This window comes from Oncorhynchus mykiss, chromosome 20 (genome assembly GCF_013265735.2).
Source record: "Oncorhynchus mykiss isolate Arlee chromosome 20, USDA_OmykA_1.1, whole genome shotgun sequence".
In the NCBI taxonomy this organism is placed as follows: domain Eukaryota; kingdom Metazoa; phylum Chordata; class Actinopteri; order Salmoniformes; family Salmonidae; genus Oncorhynchus; species Oncorhynchus mykiss.
In genome coordinates this window covers 36073815-36083404 of record NC_048584.1, presented here as the reverse complement: position 1 = coordinate 36083404, position 9590 = coordinate 36073815, and the positions used below count along the sequence as shown (strand labels likewise).

General features: G+C 42.6%; 1 non-coding gene and 1 pseudogene across 1 annotated transcript; both read left to right on the top strand.

Moving 5' to 3' along the window:
- The first annotated feature begins 4434 nt into the window (after window positions 1–4434).
- On the top strand, window positions 4435–4550 carry LOC118942465. Its single transcript, XR_005038402.1, has one exon. It is a non-coding gene; the product is annotated as a U5 spliceosomal RNA (small nuclear RNA).
- A 2666-nt stretch (window positions 4551–7216) lies between these two features.
- On the top strand, window positions 7217–7287 carry LOC118942470 (annotated as a pseudogene).
- The last annotated feature ends 2303 nt before the right edge of the window (window positions 7288–9590 follow it).

The following is a 9590-nucleotide window of genomic DNA, read 5'->3' as shown; positions in this document are numbered from 1 at the left end:
GTGTTGGGGTGTGAGGCAGAGTTGAGTGAAGCAGCTTCAACGGTAAACTTGACCCCGCCCTTATAAATCAAAATCAAATATTACAGCGTAGGAGTATCAAGTTATTCACTAAGCCTACCACCGAGATGAGAGATGTGAACCGCTTTTTCCCACTTTTTATGGAAACCCAAAGGATTCATACCTAACCTCCCCGTGGCTTTCCATAGCCCCCCTACAAACAACGCGCACTGTCCATTGTGCTGACACAGCGCAGCGGAGATACAGAATTTATGGCGTCAGCCTGTCACTCAATCATGTTAACTTTTCATTGTAACCTTTCGGCTATTTTTTTTTTTATATGGGGACATAAAACAAAAACTGATGGGGCTCAAATTTGAACTGAGGGGGCTAAGCCCCCGTTAGCCCCCTCGTGGAGCCTGGTCCGGGTATACTTGTTATCGGCGGGGAAGTTTGTCAGGATCAAAATACATATGAAATGAGCAAAGCCCAGTTAAAAAGTTTGAGGAAAACACGCCATAGGATAGTTTTATTTTTCAGCAGGACAATTGCACAAATTGTAATGCCAAAGACACACCAGAATTGCTTTCCAGGAGGTGTTGAGTGTGAATATTGCTGTCCATCAATGATTCCTAACCAGATTTACTGAGCTTGAGAGATTTTGACAAAAACAATGGCTACAGTATACTGTATGTTTTCCTAAGAGTTGTGAAAAATTGGTAGAATGTTATTCAAAATGATTCACAGCTGAAATGGCTGCCAAGGTGTTCGCAGCGAGTATTAACTCTGGGGTGTGAAGACATATTCAATCAAGACATTTCATTTTTTTTACATTTATTTAACCTTTATTTAACTAGGCAAGTCAGGTAAGAACAAATTCTTATTTACAATGACGGCCTACCAAAAGGCAAAATGCCTTCTGCAGGGATGCGGGCTTGGATTAAAAATTAAAATATAGGACAAAACACACATCACAACAAGAGAGACACCACAACACTACATATGGGCTCCCGAGTGGCTCAGCGGTCTAAGGCACTAACTACATCTCAGTGCTAGAGGCGTCACTACAGATCCTGGTTTGATTTGGCCAGCTGTATCACAACCGGCCGTGATTGGGAGTCCCATAGGGCGGCGCAAAATTGGCCCAGTGTCGTCCGGGTTAGGCCAGGGTAGGCCATCATTGTAAATAATATTTTTTTCTTAACTGACCTGCCTAGTTAAATAAAGGTTAAATAAAAATAATAAAAAACATAAAAGAGAGACCTAAGACAACAACAACATATGACAACACAGCCTAGTAGCAATACAACATGACAACAACATGGTAGCAACACAGCCTAGTAGCAATACAACATGACAACAACATGGTAGCAACACAACTTGGCAGGAGAACAACATTGTAGCAGTACAAAACATGGCACAAACATTATAGGGCAAAGACAACACAAAGGGCCAGAAGGTAGAGACAACAATACATCAGGTGAAGCAGCCACAACTGTCAGTAAGAAAGTCTATGATTGAATCTTTGAATGAAGAGATGGAGATAAAACTGTCCCGTTTGAGTGTTTTTTTGCAGCTTGTTCCAGTCGCTAGCTGCAGCGAACTGAAAAGACCCAGGGATCAAATCAAAAATCAAATCAAATTGCACGTGTGTGCTTTGGGGACCTTTAACAGAATGTGACTGGCAGAACGGATGTTGTATGTGGAGGATGAGGGCTGCAGTAGATATCTCAGATAGGGGGAACTAGGCACTGTATGTACAGTGCAGAGGTTACTTACTTACGGGTGTTGATGCCTCTTTATGCGCCATCAACACCCGGGATCAGTAGTAATGATGCTTTCAAGACAACTGGGAACTCTGAAAAATATGAGGTCAAATCATGACATTAGTGATCTTCAGGTAGGAAAGACGGAGCTCCAGAATGTGGCCCGAGTTCCCGACTTGAAATTCCAAGGCTACGGTCCAAACACTTAAAAGACACACCCTCGTCCATTTACCCTCGCCTTATGCCCTTTGGGGAATCCCCGTCACCACCTTGGTGGGCGGTCCAAATGATTAGCCAAGCAAGGGAAGTTTGAAACGTAAGCCCCTCAGCCCTCGTATTTAGTTGGCTTTGCGAGTGTACAATTATGTTCACTCTGGGGCTGAAACTCCCCATAATTCAATTCACGACAATTATACATGTGCTAAGAAAAGTCTGCGAAAACGTAAACAACATCAATGGAGACGTCAACATACAAGTGTAAGTAAAAACGAATGCAAATAAGTTAGAAATTGTGCTACTAATGCACATGACGGCATTTTACATGTCTGTAAAAGAAAATATGTTAATAAAACAGTTCCAGCTAGGCAGGCTAACATTAGTTAGCTAATTAATTTGCTAGCTATCAAACAGTAGGCGTATATTAATAATTATATATTTAATATAAGTAGATATGCACTGTAAGGCATATAAAGTTACCACCGGTGGCTGAAAACACAATCATTGGGGGATGAATGAGTGATTAATTTCCGGCCAAGGACTTTTAAAAATAATTCCTTCCTCCCTCGCCCCTTTCCCTGCAAGTGTATACTCGTCAGACGTCATGATATATCATCAGAAGTGTCCACTTAATTTGAGGGCTGAGGGGATAGGGTGTGTCTTTTAAGTGTTTGGACGGAAAGTCAGATGACCGTTCAAAACAAATTTTCCAGTCTGAAATTTGTTCCGAGTTCCCAGTTGTCTTGAACGCAGCATCAGTAATTGCCCGTGGACAGTTAGACTCCCTGCGACTGCCTCGCTGTGCTAGCTTCCACTACCACTGTGTGTCGCAATGGTTAATTTTCTCAGTGAGCCACTGTTGGTAGCTGTACTGTACTGTAGGATTTGGACTGGGCATGGATTAATGTCAAGCTTCTTTCAACAGACTTTTCTAGTACACGAAAAACGGACTCTTGGCGGCAGTAAGGAATCTATCACCGCCCATTCAACATAGCCTCGATTTACGTTTTTTTTTATTACTTAAACAAAATCACTTTTTGGGGTTCTCATACACTTACACCGATGTTTTTATTCTTGCTTTTACAGTCGCTAAGAATATATTTGTTTGTGATCTTTGTAAAATAGCTATTTTGGATGCATCAGTTGTAAGGTAGAATGCTAGCCACTGGTTTAAGTATAATGCAGTTGAATTGCGATGATGATACAAACATTATATTAAGCAGGACATTCATACGTGCCTTAAAATTGAATTACATTCCAAAACGAGTGTGAAATTAGGATTTGTTTTTGCTGGCGTTCTATAAGCACCCTTGTTCTGCCACTAATTCTGCGCCAATGTTTGCAAACACAGAAAGGTGTTAATGAAAGTCGATTTTTCTGCATGAGCGCTGTTGTCGCTTTCAGGTGTTTTCATGATTTGCTTTAAAAATAGTATATCTTTATTATTATTTCACTTTTTACTGTTTTTTTTGGGGGGGGGGGTTAATATTATGCATTGTACATTACCTCACATTTACATTATTACTTTTTATTTTAGCCTACTTGGTAAATATGTTCTTCTTCTTGAACTGCACTGTTGGTCAAGGGCTTGTATGTAAGCATTTCACAGTAAAGTCTACACTTGTTGTATTCGGAGCATGTGGCAAATAAAGTTTGATTTGAACCCCCCCCCCCAAACAAATTGTTAAGAGAATCAAAAGTCAAGAACGTCCCATTGTTCACCCGTTCCACCTTTCGTGTATGCGGTTCTTCTCCTTTCAAGTTCCGTTCTAATTTGTTTAAAAAAATGTTTTCGCTGGGAACCAATATATTTTCAATTCCGGTTTTCCATTATAGTACAAGCACATACTGTACTGTCTTTGGTACAAGTCTCTCGGAGCGACCAGGCTAAACTGATGTTCTCATGCCCGTGTATGTTTATTTCTACCTATAAGTAATACACCACCACAGTTTGAGCCATGATTGTAATGTACCTGTCTGTATTGAAGTTGTGCATTCCTCTTTGGCAAAGTAATATTTCAAGTTTGGGAAGTGTTTTTGAGCTGTGGGTGGGTCTAAACTGCGCATGCCTATTTGCCAAATCGGTGAAATCGGTGAAATGCAGACTACTCTTATAAAGTAAAAAAAAAAAAAAGTTTAATTTCGTTCAGTAGGTTTTTTTTTATTTGTAAACTGTGAAGCGCCATTCCAGACGTCAATGCTGTAACAATCAGGAAGTAGTGTATGCTATATTACCCAGAGTCCCCTTCGCATGTATATATGGAAACGGTATTTGATTTTTTTTTATCGTAATTTCACCCAAAATATTTACATATAGAGTTACATGAACATGGTAGTGGACGCCTTATTTATGCGTCTATATCCACACGTTATTGTTGTCGCAACAATATTAATCCGTTACCGGGAATGATAGTGCCGCGAATCTAGATGGTTTCACCCCCTTTACATCGGTAGTACACTCTGGTTTCTCTTCAGATCGCATAAATCTTTCGCCTTTTACTAAAGATTTCCGTGGAGAGGAACATTATGAGTATCAACTAATTTTTTGATGCCCGGCTTCACGGCTGGGCTTCCTACACTTGTTTAAATATAATCGTGATGCACGACACTTAAGAAGTTCGTCATGCTTGTAATTAGAGGCGTTGGACACTACATGCAATGCCATACGTTGTATTGGAGTGCAGTTTCATTCACAGTTTATCTACCTATAAAGAAATATGTGATTTGGAACACTTAATTAAGTAGCCAGAACGCTAGAGACATATAGTTGCTGAAAGTTATGTCTTGCTATATTTACTATGAGCGTGTAATAAATAAATTATGATAATATGATTTTTTTTTAAACAAATGAAACGCTGTGCCAATCGCGTTTTATTTGTTTAAAAAAATCATATTATCATTTATTTATTTAACCTTTATATAGCTAGGCAAGTGAGTTACGAACAAATCATTATTTTACAATGACGGCCTACCAAAAGGCCGGTTTAGAAACTCTGTGGTAATACCACTGCATTGAGGAATGCTGTCTTGCTGCTGTCCTCTGGATATCGGTTTTCACTAGTTACCATAGCCACAAAGGGGAAATGGTCTGTATCATGATTTTTTTAAATGTATTTGATTTATTTCACCTTTATTTAACCAGGTAGGCAAGTTGAGAACAAGTTCTCATTTACAATTGCGACCTGGCCAAGATAAAGCAAAGCAGTTCGACACATACAACAACACACATGGAGTAAAACAAACATACAGTCAATAATACAGTATAAACAAGTCTATATACGATGTGAGCAAATGAGGTGAGATAAGGGAGGTAAAGGCAAAAAGGCCATGGTGGCAAAGTAAATACAATATAGCAAGTAAAACACTGGAATGGTAGATTTGCAATGGGAGAATGTGCAAAGTAGAAATCAAAATAACGGGGTGCAAAGGAGCAAAATAAATAAATAAAATACAGTAGGGAAAGAGGTAGTTGTTTGGGCTAAATTATAGGTGGGCTATGTACAGGTGCAGTAATCTGTGAGCTGCTCTGACAGTTGGTGCTTAAAGCTAGTGAGGGAGATAAGTGTTTCCAGTTATCATGAAAATGAATGACAATCCAAATTATTTTTGGGGTCTTAATTTAAGGTTAGACCTCTGGGTCTAGGGCTCGCTTGTGTGTCTGCTTGCTCCTCCAGTTGTCCTTCCTCCCTTCTACAGACCCAGATCCCGACCCAGCACCTGCAGCAGCCCTAGTTCCCGGTTCTTGTTTTTTTCCTGGTCCCCAGCACCAACCGTTGACCTTCAGTCCCGGACCCAGCAAATGTACCAACCCAGGTTTTCCTGGTCCAAGCCCCAACACCAACACTGGATACAGCACAGCACAGACCAACCACAACTGCCAATTCCTTTCAGCACTAGTCTAGACCCCCCACCCATCTCCCAACATAAAGTCACAGACCTTTTGTTGACTGACTGAATGGACTGACAGATTTAACAGATTATTTTTGTATCTATTTTTTTTGAATTTTTACCCCTTTTTTTCTCCCCAATTTCGTGGTGTCCAATTGTTGTAGTAGCTACTATCTTGTCTCATCGCTACAACTCCCGTACGGGCTCGGGAGAGACGAAGGTTGAAAGTCGCGTCCTCCGATACACAACCCAACCTAGCCGCACTGCTTCTTAACACAGCGCGCATCCAACCCGAAGCCAATGCGTGGAGGAAACACCGTGCACCTGGCAACCTTGGTTAGCGCGTACTGCGCCCGGCCCGCCACAGGAGTCGCTAGTGCGCGATGAGACAAGGACATCCCTACCGACCAAGCCCTCCCTAACCCGGACGACGCTAGGCCAATTGTGCGTCGCCCATGGAACATAATAATGCTTATGTGAGATATGTCATTAGAATGTCTTCTTTTGGATAATACTGTTGGCAGTTTGCAGTTATCCCTTCTCTGCTAGGGCTTAGTCACTTGGGGCCCAGAGAGGGGAGAGGTCAGGCTTGTCTTCATATGTCAATGTATCTGTTAAACCATGTGAGGCTATGAAGAATATCAGAAGGGGAGGAGGACAGAATGGAGGCTTGTCTTCTTATGGGAATGTGTCTGTAACTATTGCATGTCCCCTCTGAGGTTGCCCTTATCTTGATCTAGTTTCTGACCTAAGAGGCTCACTGTCTTTTCTGATCTTGTCCAGGAGGGGGTGTATTTGAGATGGGAGTGTCTAGAAATTGACAATTGATATTTGCCATTGGATGAGGTAATGGTTTGGTACTATGTTGTACCAAGAACGAGATAAGAACTTTGTTTAGGAGACCAAACTGAACAATAATTTATAGCTAATGCTATCTGGCTATGGGATACTCCTCTTTAAAGTAAATAGGAACTTCACAAAGTGCCTTTATCTGTGGTTTGTCATGTCGACTAGGGGGTGGATCTTTGCTATAAAAGATCTCTATTGTCTTTTTGTAAACACTCTCAGAGAATTCATTTATAGACACTGAATTGATCTGAGAGTCAAACAGGGCTATGGTGAAGCTCATATAATTAAAGATGGACTTTATAATATAACTCTGACTTGTGTGTGGTTTGCTCTCTCAATGTTTAGTAATACAGGAAATTACCACGACACCGGGCCCAGTGGGTGGTTGTAGTGAGGTGTAGCCCTTCTCATAGCCCTTCTCTGATTAGGCAGCAGAGGGCACACATCAGCACAACATATTACCCTCTACTGGAAATCCTGGTGCTGCCAGTGCCAACAATCTGGTTTCTCTTCATATGGAATAAATATTTTGCCTTTTACTTAAGATTTCCATGAACAGGAACCACTGAAGGCTGGTGGGAGGCGCTATAGGAGGACGGGATTTCAAGCTTTTACTGCTAACCTACAAAGCATTACATGGGCTTGCTCCTACCTATCTTTCCGATTTGGTCCTTCAGTACATACCTACACGTACGCTATGGTCACAAGATGCAGGCCTCCTTACTGTTCCAAGAATTTCTAAGAGGTAGGGCTTTCTCCTATAGAGCTCAGAGTTGGTCTCGACCTTTTAGTCTTTATGGAAGACTCATCTCTTCAGTAGGTCCTATGATTGACTGTGTAGTCTGGTCCAGGGGTGTGAAGGTGAACGGAAAGGCACTGGAGCGACGAACCACCCTTGCTGTCTCTGCCTGGCCGGTTCCCCTCTCTCTACTGGGATTCTCTGCCTCTAACCCTATTACAGGGGCTGAGTCACTGGCTTACTGGTGCTCTTCCATGCCGTCCCTAGGAGTGGTGCGTCACTTGAGTGGGTTGAGTCACTAACGTGATCTTCCTGTCCGGGTTGGTGCACCCCTCGGGTTCGTGCATCTCTTTGTGGGCTATACTTGGCCTTGTCTAAGTTGGTGGTTGAAGATATCCCTCTAGTGGTGTGGGGGCTGTGCGTTGGCAAAGTGGGTGGGGTTATACCCTGCCTGTTTGGCCCTGTCTGGGGGTATCGTAGGACAGGGCCACAGTGTGTCCCGACCCCTCCTGTCTCAGCCTCCAGTATTTATGCTGCAATAGTTTGTGTCAGGAGGCTAAGGTCAGTCTGTTATATCTGGAGTATTTCTCATGTCTCATCTGGTGTCCTGTGTGAATTTAAGTATGCTCCCTCTATGCCTCAGGACTACCTGCCCTGATGACTCCTTGCTGTCCCCAGTCCACCTGGTCATGCTGCTGCTCCAGTTTCAACTGTTCTGCCTGCAGCTATGGAACCCTGGCCTGTTCACTGGACGTGCTACCTTGTGCCAGACCTGCTGTTTTGGACCCTCTCTCTACCGCACCTGCTGTCTCTAACTCTGAATGATCAGCTATGACCTGTTGCACCCTCTACAACCACTGTGATTATCGTTATCTGACCCTGCAGGTCATCTATGAACGTTTGAACATCTTGGCCATGTTCTGTTATAATCTCCACCCGGCACAGCCAGAAGAAGACTGGCCACCCCTCTCTAGGTTTCTTCCTAGGTTCCAGCCTTTCTAGGGAGTTTTTCCTAGCCACCGTGCTTCTTCATCTGCATTGCTTGCTGTTTGGGGTTTTAGGTTGGGTTTCTGTATAACACTTTGTGACATCGGCTGATATAAAAAGGGCTTTATAAATAAATGTGATTGATTGATGGGCTCATTGTAATGGCTGGAATGGAATCCATGAAACGGTATCGAACAGATCAAACATATGGAAACCACGTTTTACCCCGTTCCACCTATTCCATTCCAGCCATTCCAATGAGCCCGTCCTCCTATAGCTCATCCCACCAGCCTCCTCTGAGAGGAACATTATGAGTATCAGCAAAAAAAAATGTCTTCCTATATGCCTCTTTATCTTAATATTTATTTCAATATCAGTGGAAGCTCCTCAGAGGAGGAAGGCGAGGAACGTCCTCCTCAGTGAATTTCATAAAATAAAAAAACATTTAAAAAGTGATCCTTTTTAGATAAGACTATACTAAATACACTACATGACCAAAAGTATGTGGACCTCTTCTCGTCGAACCTCTCATCCCAAAATCATGGGCATTCATATGGAGTGGGTCCCCCTTTGCTGCTATAACAGCATCCACTCTTCTTGGAAGGCTTTCCACTAGATGTTGGAACACTGCTGCAGGGTGCTGATGCTTGGCATTGCGCATGGTAATCTTAGGCTTGTGTGTGGCTGCTCGGCCTTGGAAACCCATTACACAAAGCTCCCGACTAACAGTTTTTATGCTGAAGTTGCTCACAGAGGCAGAAGTGAGTGTTGCAACCGAGGACAGACGATTATACGTGCTACGTGCTCCAGCGCTTGGTGGCTCCTAGATGTTTCCACTTCATAATAACAGCACTTACAGTTGACAGGGGCAGCTCTAGCAAAGAAATGTGAGGAACAGACTTGTTGGAAAGATGGCATCCTATGACGGTGGTGCCACATTGAATGTCACTGATCCCGCCTGTAAGGCCACTCTACTGCTAATGTTTGTCTATGGAGATTGCATGGCTGTGTGCTCGATTTCATACACCTTTCAGCAACGGGTGTGGCTGAAATAGCCGAATCCACTAATTTGAAGGGTTGTCCATATACTTTTGTAAATATAGTGTATATTCACATCCCCAAATAATTGATTAAAACACACTGTTTTG